Source organism: Diaphorina citri, unplaced genomic scaffold (genome assembly GCF_000475195.1).
Source record: "Diaphorina citri unplaced genomic scaffold, Diaci psyllid genome assembly version 1.1 scaffold228, whole genome shotgun sequence".
Classification (NCBI taxonomy): Eukaryota; Metazoa; Arthropoda; class Insecta; order Hemiptera; family Psyllidae; genus Diaphorina; species Diaphorina citri.
Genome location: NW_007377665.1, coordinates 236,667 through 250,576, shown reverse-complemented (window position 1 = coordinate 250,576; position 13,910 = coordinate 236,667).

The following is a 13,910-nucleotide window of genomic DNA, read 5'->3' as shown; positions in this document are numbered from 1 at the left end:
TCCCTCTCTCTCTCTCCCTTCCTCCTCCCTCTCTCTCTTTTCCTCCGCCCCTCTCTCTATCTTATTTCTCCTGTGACATTCAATGTTTTCCAGGAGGAGGAACATTTGTTCTAAGTATTCTTTCACTTTATTTATTATTATTATTATTATTATTATTTATTTATTTATTATTATTATTATTATTATTATTTATTAATGTGTATATTTGTTTTGTTGATTGCTACGACATTAATATCGGCTATTAAGCTGACAAAACCTGTTGAGTGGAAGCTCTCTCTCTCTCTCTCTCTCTCTCTCTCTCTCTCTCTCTCTCTCTCTCTCTCTCTCTCTCTCTCTCTCTATTCCTCCGCCCCTCTCTCTATCTTATTTCTCCTGTGACATTCAATGGTTTCCAGGAGGAGGAACATTTGTTCTAAGTATTCTTTCACTTTATTTATTATTATTATTATTATTATTATTTATTTATTTATTATTATTATTATTATTATTATTTATTTATTTATTTATTTATTTATTTTGAGAAACACAAATTCTTTTACTCGAAGCTCGAGTTGTAAATTTGTAGATTACAATGGTTGAGAATTAGATCTAGAATAGGTACTTACTTCTAGTTTCCAAGCCTGATAGTTGGTAGGCAATTTCTCATTTATTTTTCTTAAGAAATGGCTTAAATTAATGAAAATTATAACTCATTAATGGCTTCAAGGGAATAAAAAATTTAACTCATAAATGACATCAAAATCTTCAAATTATTGCAAAATGTAGCTTCCCTGAAAAAAAAAAAAAACATACTCGATATTTTATTAATATTTATTAAAGTGTGCCAACATTGAATAATAATGTTATACCTTCTACATAGTATCCGTAGGCCAGCTCCGATTGGGAGAAGGTAGTTCCCATTTTGTACAGCTCTGGCAAACATTGAAAGGGACACTCGTGAAAGATGTGTGTGCCAAAATTATGACGATATTATTATTAATAATTATAATAATGACGATATTAATAATGTTCTGTGTGGAATACCCGTTCAGCTCTCATATACAGTGTGGTGCAATTTTTTGTCACTCACAATCATGTAAAATGTAAACTTATTTTAGATGTTAGCGTGACTAACAAATTAATCACTCTTAACATCGTTCAGATAGCAGTTCGTCTGATGAATGACCTCTAGGGAATGCAAAAACAAGCTTCAAGTGGCTTGTTTATGAGGAATTTTTATGAAAACTCTAAAGCACCTTGTAATTTGAACAGCATAGATACCTTTATTAAATGGACACTGGTGCTAGTTGACTTTATAATACCTAGCTATTCATGATATAGGTACCTAAATTTTTAGAAGGTATACCTACCTATGGTCTTGTGTAAACTCCGTCCTCTTATCATCACAACATCCCATCCTTTTAGACATTACGGGATTTTCCCCCGTATTTTGACATCCCCTGTTCCAGTTATTCATCGTAAAAATAATTTATGAGCGACCAAAGTACTCGACCACCCTGTAGTTTCGTTCGTCGGTATGGAACGCAACATTTTCTCCCATGCTTGCCGGAATGGATTATCAAATGGGTCAAATATAATATTTATTATCCCCCATGTTTATTATGATTAGGACCGTATAGCGGGTAATCTATGTGTTATTCATATGTAATAATTATGTGTAATGCATGTGCTATTTGTGTAGCTTTATGATCAACATAAATAATACGACAAAGTACGTACGTACCCTCTCTGCGTAGGTTCTCTTTATTAGCTGTTGTGGGTGAATGTTGAGTGCAACCTACGTATGAGCCTTTTGGGGAAAAAGGTTGGCTGGTTGATTGTAAATATGAGCCTTTGTGGAAAAAGGTTGGCTGGTTTGTTGTTGGTATCGAATGCTTGAAAGAAGGAAATGTTAGGAAAGAGTGAAGTTGTACATAAATATGTTAAGTGCCTACTTACCTATACTAAGTACATCAAAAATTCACAAAGTTGGGTCCTATACTGCCATATAATCTCAGCCATTTTTACATGGTTTTTGAAGGCATATTCTTTTGAAGACATACTCCATTTTGATTGTCTTACTAGGATTAATCTGAAAGATTCTATCTACCATTCTGTTTTGAAAAGCGAGATATCACGCTCAACTACTGTTACCAAGATGCCAAGTCTTGTGTACAATAATTACAATAATGTACCCACACCCAAACCCTGTGTGCTCTTTAACCCCGCAAAATACTCTTCACTTTGTTTTAGTCTTCATTTTGTATGTTTTAAATTTCGCAAACTACTCATTTTGTATTCAGAGAAAGGATTACCTCGGTACTTCAACTACCTATTTAATAAAATAGCAAACACTTGGGTAGGTATTAGGGGAGGCAGACAGTAGGTGAGGTAGCTATGCCCTATGTACTTATTTGCAAGACATTTTAAATCCATTTATTCTGGAGCTTGAATAAACTTTGCCCGGGCAAGTAGCTCCCATGTACTCTTACTGTGAGTATTAAAATAAATGAAGGTGCTATAGATGTCAAATGAAGGTGCTATAGATGTTAAATGAAGGTGCTATAGATGTTAAATGAAGGTGCTATAGATATTAAATGAAGGTGCTATAGATGTTAAATGAAGGTGCTATAGATGTTAAATGAAGGTGCTATAGATGTTAAATGAAGGTGCTGTAGATGTTAAATGAAGGTGCTATAGATGTTAAATGGAGGTGCTATAGATGTTAAATGAAGGTGCTATAGATGTTAAATGGAGGTACTATAGATGTTAAATGAAGGTGCTATAGATGTTAAATGAAGGTGCTGTAGATGTTAAATGAAGGTGCTATAGATATTAAATGAAGGTGCTATAGATGTTAAATGAAGGTGCTGTAGATGTTAAATGAAGGTGCTATAGATGTTAAATGAAGGTGCTATAGATGTTAATGTTCACATTCTTGGAAGTACCACACTGCAGTAGGCAGGCACTTCTTTCCCTGTGAACGTGAAACCTTTAAGGTGAAACATTGGTAGACATTGATACATTAATGAGTGTGTTCTATACTCAATAGAAGTAACAGGTATTATTCAGTTGCAGTAGGTATTATTTGCTTTTGCTGTTTAAAAAAGATATTCCCTGTGAACGTGAAACCTTTAAGGTGAAACATTGGTAGACATTGATACATTAATGAGTGTGTTCTATACTCAATAGAAGTAACAGTTAGGTATTATTCAGTTGCAGTAGGTATTCTTGCTTTTGCTGTTTAAAAAGATAATCACATCATCACATAATCGCTATTGGACGTAAATCATTCAGTGTCAATGAGCGTCATATACAGGGTGTTTCGAAAGTCTCATATTTTAATTATATTAGTTTTTTTTTTACTCCTAGGAGAGGGACCAAGGTTTTTATTCAATATCATATGTCATATCTACCTATTCTCCTGATTTCAATTTCTAGCATTAATTATCAGGATCTTATTTTAAGAGATTATAGGTAAAAGGTAAAGTATGTAAATGGATTCAATAGTTATTTGGAAATACTAAGTTGGAAATGATGTAGGCAGTCCGTATATTCACAACTTAATTTCCATATAAAACATACCCTACTAGTAGCCTTTTACATTGAAACTTTTGCATTTGAAAGTAATTGGATTGAATCCGATTTCTTTAGATGTCTCGAAATCGGAATCTCGAGTGTCATTAAGTGCATCTTGAAGTGATTTGGCAAATGGTACTTTGTGTTCCATTTCAATTAGAAGAGTGATAAAAATTTATTCTCAACTGGATAGCAGCAGGAGAAAACTCTTATCCACACTAATTGTTATTGGGTAGGTACTTCTTGGAAAATTTCATTAATGGAAATGGATAGTGGACTGAGGGTAGTTTTGGCAAAAGCAAAATGCAAACCCAATCAATGCAATTGGAAATTGTAGCTTGACAGGGTATCCACCTACATTATAGCAAAGTAAAATATTATTTATGTTGATCATAAAGCCTGCCTCGGTGGTGTAGTGGTCAAAGCGCTCGCCTGGTAAACAGGAGGGCGTGAGTTCAATCCCAGCCGAAGTATGGAATTTTTACTCCAGCAGTAGGCTACTACTATTATTGTGGTCAAATTCTCAAATTATATTGAGGATAAAATTCCATGCCTCGGTTGGGATTGAACCCACGCCCTCCTAATTACCAGGCGAGTGCCTTGACCACTACACCACCGAGGCAGGCTTTATGATCGACATAAATAATATTTTGCTTTGCTATAATGTAGGTGGATACTCTGTCAAGCTACAATTTCCAATTGCATTGATTGGGTTTGCATTTTGCTTTTGCCAAAACTACCCTCAGTCCACTATCCATTTCCATTAATGAAATTTTCCAAGAAGTACCTACCCAATAACAATTAGTGTGGATAAGAGTTTTCTCCTGCTGCTATCCAGTTGAGAATAAATTTTTATCACTCTTCTAATTGAAATGGAACACAAAGTACCATTTGCCAAATCACTTCAAGATGCACTTAATGACACTCGAGATTCCGATTTCGAGACATCTAAAGAATTCGGATTCAATCCAATTACTTTCAAATGCAAAAGTTTCAATGTAAAAGGCTACTAGTAGGGTATGTTTTATATGGAAATTAAGTTGTGAATATACGGACTGCCTACATGGCATTTCGAACTTAGTATTTCCAAATAACTATTGAATCCATTTATATACTTTACCTTTTACCTATAATCTCTTAAAATAAGATCCTGATAATTAATGCTAGAAATTGAAATCAGGAGAATAGGTAGATATGACATATGATATTGAATAAAAACCTTGGTCCCTCTCCTAGGAGTAAAAAAAAACTAATATAATTAAAATATGAGACTTTCGAAACACCCTGTATATGACGCTCATTGACACTGAATGATTTACGTCCAATAGGAATGTGTTACGCGCTGTGTTAACCCAGGCTAAGGCTCAATGGAAATTGATGAATTTCCAAAGACAATATTATTGCTGCAGGCATATGGGAAAACTAATGTTGTTAACCCATGTGAGCGCCCAGTGCGTATTCTACTTACATATTCCTAGTAAGACAGAAATTTTCTTACTATTTCGTAGACGTACCTAGCTTGGAGTATGCCCAATAGTTAAGTACCTAATATGGCGCGGTCATTTTAGATCAAAATTCTGACTCTCGAAAGACGTCGCGTCAAATCAAATCAGTAAATCTTTTCCCATCCCAATTAATCTTAGGTAATATGGTTGCGGAATAATGTTTCATGCTTCAAAGGTTCAAACCAGTAGATGATATATTTCGAGTAGGTAGTCGAAAATTTTCAAACGTAATATCGGAATAAATATTTATTTTACCCTGTTTTCTAAATTATTTATTTAAACTTATTTATTTACCTTTTTTAGAAAAACAATAGATAAATAGGTAGTAGCTTACGCAATTTTGTATTTTCGAGCACGTTTGTGGAGTAAGCTGATCTCTTGAATTGCGAAATTTGAATGTTGAACATAAACTAGGCCATTATTATTTACTGAATGATGTGTTTATGAGAGCTATACACACAGGGTTATTAGTAGGTTTATGAACATGACGAGTTGTATTGAACACACCATTTGGAAATTGATAGTAAAATAAACTAACAATTAAGTGCTAAATGTGTCTGAGATAATGCACAAATGCTTTTCCATGGTTCCACATTTCTTGAAGGTCCTGAATTTTAATAAAATAAATATTATGTTAACTGCTGTATTTCAATTTAAACTTCCTCTCTTTTGTCTCCGAACTTTCATTTTGTTTTCACTATCGTCCTACATAGTGCCTGCGTCATTCTATTTTGAACAAAAATTCACCTAATTTCCCTTGTTCCTTTTTTTTACCGTTGTTTGTAAATGGCCGGAACTTTCAGGGAAAAAATAATAAAGGAAGACAGAAAGAACGGAATTTGTTTCTAATGTGCTGGCGCCATTGGAATTTAAATATACTTTCAGGGAAAAAATAATAAAGGAAGACAGAAAGAACGGAATTTGTTTCTAATGTGCTGGCGCCATTGGAATTTAAATATTTTTTTCGGAAAAGAGGTAGATAAAATTGTTTCGAAGTTTGCCTTACCGCTTTCTGGCGTAATGTCTTTTTCTTTTGCATTGATATTGCTTCAGTGGATGGAATTAGAATGTGCTTTCGCCCATATATTAGAGGAAATTCCCTCCACAAACGTAATGTATGAATAATGAGTAATGAATGATTTAATGGTTTGGAACATTTCCCTCCGCAATATTCCCTCCTGACTCTAGTGGTTCTCAAATTTAACGTTAGTATTCAGCTAAATGAGTCTGCAAAAGAGGAAGGCTCTAAAATAATATGTTTTGGTATTCAATTTAGCCCTCAATAAGCTCTCAAACCCACCCACCTACCAAAATCTCTCGGACTTACACATCTACTGACAAAGCTTAAAAGACTAGCTTTTGAGAGTTAGGTATTATGTTAGGACTGCTATGAGATAAACAATGTATATTTTGTGAAAAAGTTCAAGTTATTGTGTGCGGCGTGCGACTAGAAAATTGCTAACGGTAACAATAGTTAAATTTATGAGAGGAAGTTCAGAATTCAATCTAATTTTATTTGCGTTCATTCTTTGCTTTCTTCTTTTTATGGGAAAGATAAGGAGTGAGGGAAGGCGGACTAGAAGGAAAGAGGAGGAGGAAGAGGAAAAGAAGAAAAGGGAGTTAAGAATGTTCCTTCCATGTAAGTCGCTCGGTTATTACAAGCACTTATAATACCACAGTTTGCTCAAAAAGTCCAGCAACTTTCACTTGACTAAGAAGGTAACTTGCAAGGCGAAAAACATTAATTTTAATAAGGAGCGCTTCAAAGTGCCTAGGATTCCTTAGTATTCAAGGAGTTTTCTTTTCAATGTAAGACAATGCATCTAAATATAAGGCAGCCTTGAATCAAAGTCAATGGTTCATTTCCTTGAAAAACAAGGAATTTTCCTCGATTTTCAAGGCGATTTTCTTGTAGAGCACTGTCGTTGTCGGTCGCATGACTTTGCAGTTAGCTGCTGCTGAATGTTTTCCTTATAGGTAACCCGAGTGTAGGTACTTACATACGAGCATTATAGAAGAATTACTAGCTAACAATATAAATAGAGGAGAGGGAGAGGTCTGTTATGTGTTTTTACTGTATGATATAATCGTTCTTTCCAATGCTATTATTACGTATCTTTTCTTTTCCTCTCAGTTTCCTTTTCCTCTTCTTTGTGAAGAATTTTATTCTCGATTCTTTTGCGAGTCTTTTCCTCCTTCCCTCTCATTTTCAACTTTCATTTTGGAGTGTGCATTTTCTTTGCCAGCCATTGTGAAGTCAAATGTACCATTGTCTGATCTGGGGGCGAAAAGAACTGAACTTTAATGGTAGGTGGGTACTTAAGTCCCCATTTGTTTGTGTTACTTTGATAGTTAGATACCTATTTATTATTTGTACCTAACCTAGGTGTATCTAGTGAGGTAACATTACCAATAATTTGTTTGTGTTACTTTGATAGTTAGATACCTATTTATTATTTGTACCTAACCTAGGTGTATCTAGTGAGGTAACATTACCAATAACGTGCATCATGATATCATGAATGTTGTCTTCAGTTATTTCTGTTCTTTTGTGCTCAAAATGTCTAGCTTTTCCATTTATTTTGTGAGCGTTCAACGCTCAGCGTTGGATGAAAAGGGAAGATAAAAATAGGCACTCTGAGAAGGTGGTAGGCTCCCACTATGCTCTTTCCCTACCCCAATTAAATATCAGCGTTGGATGAAAAGGGAAGATAAAAATAGGCACTCTGAGAAGGTGGTAGGCTCCCACTATGCTCTTTCCCTACCCCAATTAAATAAACAAGATACATGAAATGGGACGTAGAATGTGTAGGTAGCAGATATATGGTAGCAGTTCAGAGTGCTCCTTTTCAAGCTTCATTCAAAACCTACATATATTTTATGTTCATAGGTCTTCAACTTCAAGATTCATATATTTTAGGTTCACAGGTACACCCCATTTCAGAGTGCTCCTTTTCAAGCTTCATTCAAAACCTACATATATTTTAGGTTCATAGGTCTTCAACTTCAAGATTCATATATTTTAGGTTCATAGGTACTCCCCATTATATGTCAAAATACACAAGACCTTGGTTAGACTGGGGGGGTAAAGGGACTTTTCAGTCCTATCCCAGCAGGATAAACAAAGGTATATTCTGTTCTATTCTACAGGTCTCTCAGTTCAAATTTCATGCTGACTGGAAAACAGAGGTAACTCTCGATGAAATTTCAAGTATAATAATAACCAAACTTCCACGCAGGCAAATCATATTCCTATTAAACTTAATGAAAATAAAGAACTTGAACAAAGTTTAATTAATAACTTGCTCGCGGGGCTATGCAGTAACTTGTTCTTAGTACAACAGTAAGAGATCCTCCTCTGGAGCTTGAATAAACTTTGTTTGGGCAAGTAGCTCCCATGTACTCTTACTGTGAGTATTGGATGCAGGTGCCATAGGTATTAAATGTAGGTGCTATAGATGTTAAATGAAGGTGCTATAGATGTTAAATGAAGGTGCTATGGATGTTAAATGAAGGTGCTGTAGATGTTAAATGAAGGTGCTATAGATGTTAAATGAAGGTGCTATAGATGTTAAATGAAGGTGCTATGGATGTTAAATGAAGGTGCTGTAGATGTTAAATGAAGGTGCTATGGATGTTAAATGAAGGTGCTAGAGATGTTAAATGAAGGTGCTATAGATGTTAAATGAAGCATGAAGGTACCTACTATAGATGTTAAATGTAGTTGCGATAGGTACTAAATGAATTCTCTCCTCGATGTTGGCTCTGCCAATCGCAACCATTATTGGTGAGCCTGATTCACATCCTTGGAAGTACCACACTGCAGTAGGCAGGCACTTCTTTCCCTGTGAACGTGAAACCTTTAAGGTGAAACATTGTTAGACATTGATACAATACAGTAATGAGTGTGTTCTATACTCAATAGAAGTAACAGTGTTAGGTATTATTCAGTTGCAGTAGGTATTCTTGCTTTTGCTGTTTAAAAAAGATGATCACATCATCACATAATCGCTTTTTGAAAATCATATTCGAGACGCTTCATTTCATTCATGATGTAAAAAATACCTGATGCACGTACCCATTCAGAAATTTCCATGTATCTACTACCCCTTTCCCTTACAGATAGAACTTACCAATGATAATTACTTCAGCATCATTTATTTTGCATATTGCATCATCTTCAGCAAATGGAACAGGTTAAGTAAATAACAATGCAGTTTTCTCCCCCACCTTATCCTTCATTTCCCCTCGTCTACCCCTTCTTTCCCCTTTATATCCCTGACCTTTTACCATTTCTCCCATTTCATTATACGTCCCTCTTTTCCTCCTCTAAATCCTTCATTATCTTCCCTCTGCCATATTTACATCTCTCCTCTAATCTCAGTGGTGTAGTAAGGGAGTTTTACTTTGAATCTTTGGGTTGGTGATTCAAATGAAATTGAATTGTAGAAAGTTTTTGAGCGTATACATGATATTCAGCATTTGCTTATTCGTCAACAAATTAAAATTTTTGTCAGCTATGGTTTTTTGGTCCATTCAAGTTGTAGTTTCTGATTAAAGTGCAATCTACGAACCTTGTAAACTAGCTCCAAGCTCCATTAGGAAACTTTCATTTTCATTTTCCGTTTCAGTTCAAGTTTTTTTTTTCGGTCCATTCAAGTTGTAGTTTCTGATTAAAGTGCAATCTACGAACCTTGTAAACTAGCTCCAAGCTCCATTAGGAAACTTTCATTTTCCGTTTCAGTTCAAGTTTTTTTTTTCTTTTCTTTTTTTAATATAAAAAACATAAAGGTTTTCTTTTCATTCTTTCTTCTCTTTTTTAATTTATTTAATAATTGTAATTACAAGACTTTCCAAACAAACTTTCGCTGAAGTTAAAAATGAACTTTTTTTTCTCTTGTCTCTCTCCTAGAGTTTTCCCTCTCAATACTAACTTGTTGACTTGTATTTCTATTTTATTTATAATCTGCTACCTATATCCATTATTTCCTCCTCTTCTCTTTTTTAATTTATTTAATAATTGTAATTACAAGACTTTCCAAACAAACTTTCGCTGAAGTTAAAAATGAACTTTTTTTTCTTCTCTTGTCTCTCTCCTAGATTTTTCCCTCTCAATACTAACTTGTTGACTTGTATTTCTATTTTATTTATAATCTACTACCTATATCCATTATTTCCTCTTTTTTTTTCTCTCTCGAATAAGGAAAATCTTGGCAATCGCAAGGATATATTTGTTTTGATTATTTATTTCCAAAGCAAAGCAAAATTCAGCAGCAGAACTTTCAATTTTGTAAATATTTATTTACCTACTTTCAAAACTAAAGCAGTTATTAGGCCTGTTTTCAAGGATTTTAATAATTTGTGTTCGATAGGGCGATTCTTAACAGGGTTATCTAAAAGGCACAGGATATAAAAGGCGATTTTCAAACTGTCAAATTAGAAGTTGATTCTTATCCAAATATTCATTACTTTTGGGATCTACTAAGTATTATTTATCTTTTTAATTTTCAGAATACTCACACTGTTCAGATTCATTCCCATAAAAAAAGGACTTTGAAATTATGTATCCTAGAGATGAAGTATGGAGGCAACCCCGTATAGATTACACGAAGAGAGGATCTCTTGAAAGCACTCACTTTTCCAAAGCAAAGCAAAATTCAGCAGCACAACTTTCAAATTTGTAAATATTTATTTACATTCAGAACTAAAGCAGTTATTAGGCCTGTTTTCAAGAATTTTATTAATTTGTGTTCGATAGGGCGATTCTTAACAGGGTTGTCTAAAAGGCACAGGATATAAAAGGCGATTTTCAAACTGTCAAATTAGAAGTTTATTCTTATCCAAATATTCATTACTTTTGGGATCTACTAAGTATTATTTATCTTTTTAATTTTCAGAATACTCACACTGTTCAGATTCATTCCCATAAAAAAAGGACTTTGAAATTATGTATCCTAGAGATGAAGTATGGAAGCAACCCCGTATAGATTACACGAAGAGAGGATCTCTTGAAAGCACTCACTCCCGTGTCCTATGTTCAATCTATAGGACATAATTAAAATGTCCATTTGATAATTGTGAATTATGAGTTGAAAATTGGGAATTTCCGGACTGAGATATAAATGTAAATGTATACAGATATAAATATAAATGTATAGATAATTAAAATGTCCATTTGATAATTGTGAATTATGAGTTGAAAATTGGGAATTTCCGGACTGAGATATAAATGTAAATGTATACAGACATAAATATAAATGTATAGTTTAGTCGTAACGCAGAACAACAATGTAATTGATAGTAATGGTAATTATTACTTTGGTTGAGTGGAAGAGGATGGAGGGGTTTATTACTTTTGTTTGGGTGTGAGGCGGGTGATTTTATGTTTTGTGTGGGGGTGGTGATATGGGGTGTGTTGAGGTTGGAGCTACTTAGGGTAGGAGGGTGAGATCTGGCTTCTATTCTGGTCGTAAAAAGATGACCAAGAACATTGGATGCAAAGGGCATGACCCTTAAGTAGTACTATTGTGTCACTTGGGGTAGGAGGGTGAGATCTGGCTTCTATTCTGGTCGTAAAAAGATGACCAAGAACATTGGATGCAAAGGGCATGACCCTTAAGTAGTACCTACTACTGTGTCACTTGCAACTGACGAGTATTATTATCATGATTTTATTATTAGTATTATTTCATGATATTATCATGTAAAGTGTAAAATATCTCTCATCTTGTACATCTTTGATAGATTGCCTACCTAACGTATAATTTATTGAGCCTTTAAATCTAGGTAACCATATTTACCTATTGGCTACATGTAGCTAAGTAGAAAGAGAAAAAATGTAGGTATGTGCAAATGCAAGAACAATTTGATTTTACAAAGCTGTTGAGAAAAGAACGAAATTAAAATGGCCATAAAGTAAAAGGCGATGAATGCCTTGAAGTCTGATTATATAAATCTCAGTATAGTGAGAAAGGATGAATCTTTTCCATATACCAGAGATGGAAATATCCTTTAATGCAGGCATGTCAAACTGGCGGCCCGCGGGCCGCATGCGGCCCGCCTGGTCAAATTGTGCGGCCCGCTGCGAGCCGCAAGGGTATAATATAAATAATATTTCACAAGGAGACTTTTTTTATTATTATTACTTTAATCTTTGAAACAAAAAGAAGTTTTTTTTTTCTTCTTCTTCTTCTTCTTGTAAACGTATCTATCTAATAAAATAATATCTACTTTACCTACTTTTTTTTTTAGTATTTTCACTTTTCACTACCTACGTATATACAATGTGATTATAATTTGCAGCAGTTGAAAAATCCGAATACTACCTAGTTCACATGTCAAACAAATTATGAACCTCCCTGTACATTTTATCAAACTAATTTTATTATCGTTTATTGATATTACTTTTAATCTTTGAACCATGACTAAGGAACTTTTGATTATTTTTATATTTTGCAATGTTGCAAAATCTTGACTCTTTAGAGTCCTAAGTCCTGAAGAGCAGGATGCTGTGATCTTATGATATTCCACTGATAAGGAGGAAAGGCAACAATCTGTTCTTTAGCTAACGCTACCCAAGTAAATCCATGAAATGAGTTTGAAAAAAGTCTTTTATTGTTATCAGAACTCAAAAGGATCTTGGATGTATCCCGAACCATGGTGATTTAAGGCAACCCATCACAAACATTCTAAGTACTTATTTATTCAATCAGAGTATTTGAAAGTCAAAGAAGTATTCAAAGGGAAAGACGAATTTTTAACGAAGTCATGCTTAGACAAATCGATTGTGGATTCCATGTACTTTTTTCACTGTCAATGGTCGATTCTATCATCTAAGTACCTACCCAGTTAACTCTCTATAGTCTATAGGTATAGGCAGCTCCATAGTGCACCTTATTCCACGATCGCCTCGGGAAAAGGGGGAGGATCTCATCCTGTAGTGAACATAATGAACAGTCAATAGTTAACTTATAGAGAGAACCCTTTTGATTAGGTACCTACCTATTCATTACTATTGTTTTTTTATGTACATACCATATTATGTTGAATTTGTTATCATCGCCTCATGATAAGAACTAATGTGCTACTGATTTCATACATTGGGTAATTAGGTAACTAAACAATATTAATTTATTATTTACATTCATGTTCATTGTACATATTGTACATGCTGATTTCCTTCATGTACCTACATATATTTTAAAGACTCCATAGTGCACCTTATTCCACGATCGCCTCGGGAAAAGGGGGAGGATCTCATCCTGTAGTGAACATAATGAACAGTCAATAGTTAACATATAGAGAGAACTTATTTGATTAGGTACCTACCTATTCATTACTATTGTTTTTAGTCCGTCCTTCCTTTATTATTACAAAAGTAATAAAAAGGTATAAGGGACGGACTATTGTATTCGCCTCGGTGTCGTCTGTCTGTCTGTCTGTCGGTCTGTCTGTCTGTCGGTCTGTCAGTCTGTCGGTCTGTGCCCATAGAAGGACTTATCCAAACCTGGTCGACCTATATATCAAATTAAAGGTCTTTTTACCAGGAACACGAAAATGGTGGTGCAAATTTTGTCCAGAAAACCATAAAGCCAAAAAACCAAAAAAACTAGTTTTTGGGGGATTTTTTTCACATTTTCTCACACAAATGAGCTCTGATCTCGAAATTTGTCGCGACGACCTATAAACTCAAAGCGAGAAAGTTTTAGATAACACTTCAGCCGATCATTTAAGACCGGTTTTAGCGTTACCTATGTTAAGCTACGCCGAGAAAGGCCAATAAATGGATGGGTGACTTAAACATTATATTGGAAATAAAGGGAGAACGGGCTCTAGTCTTGATTTAAA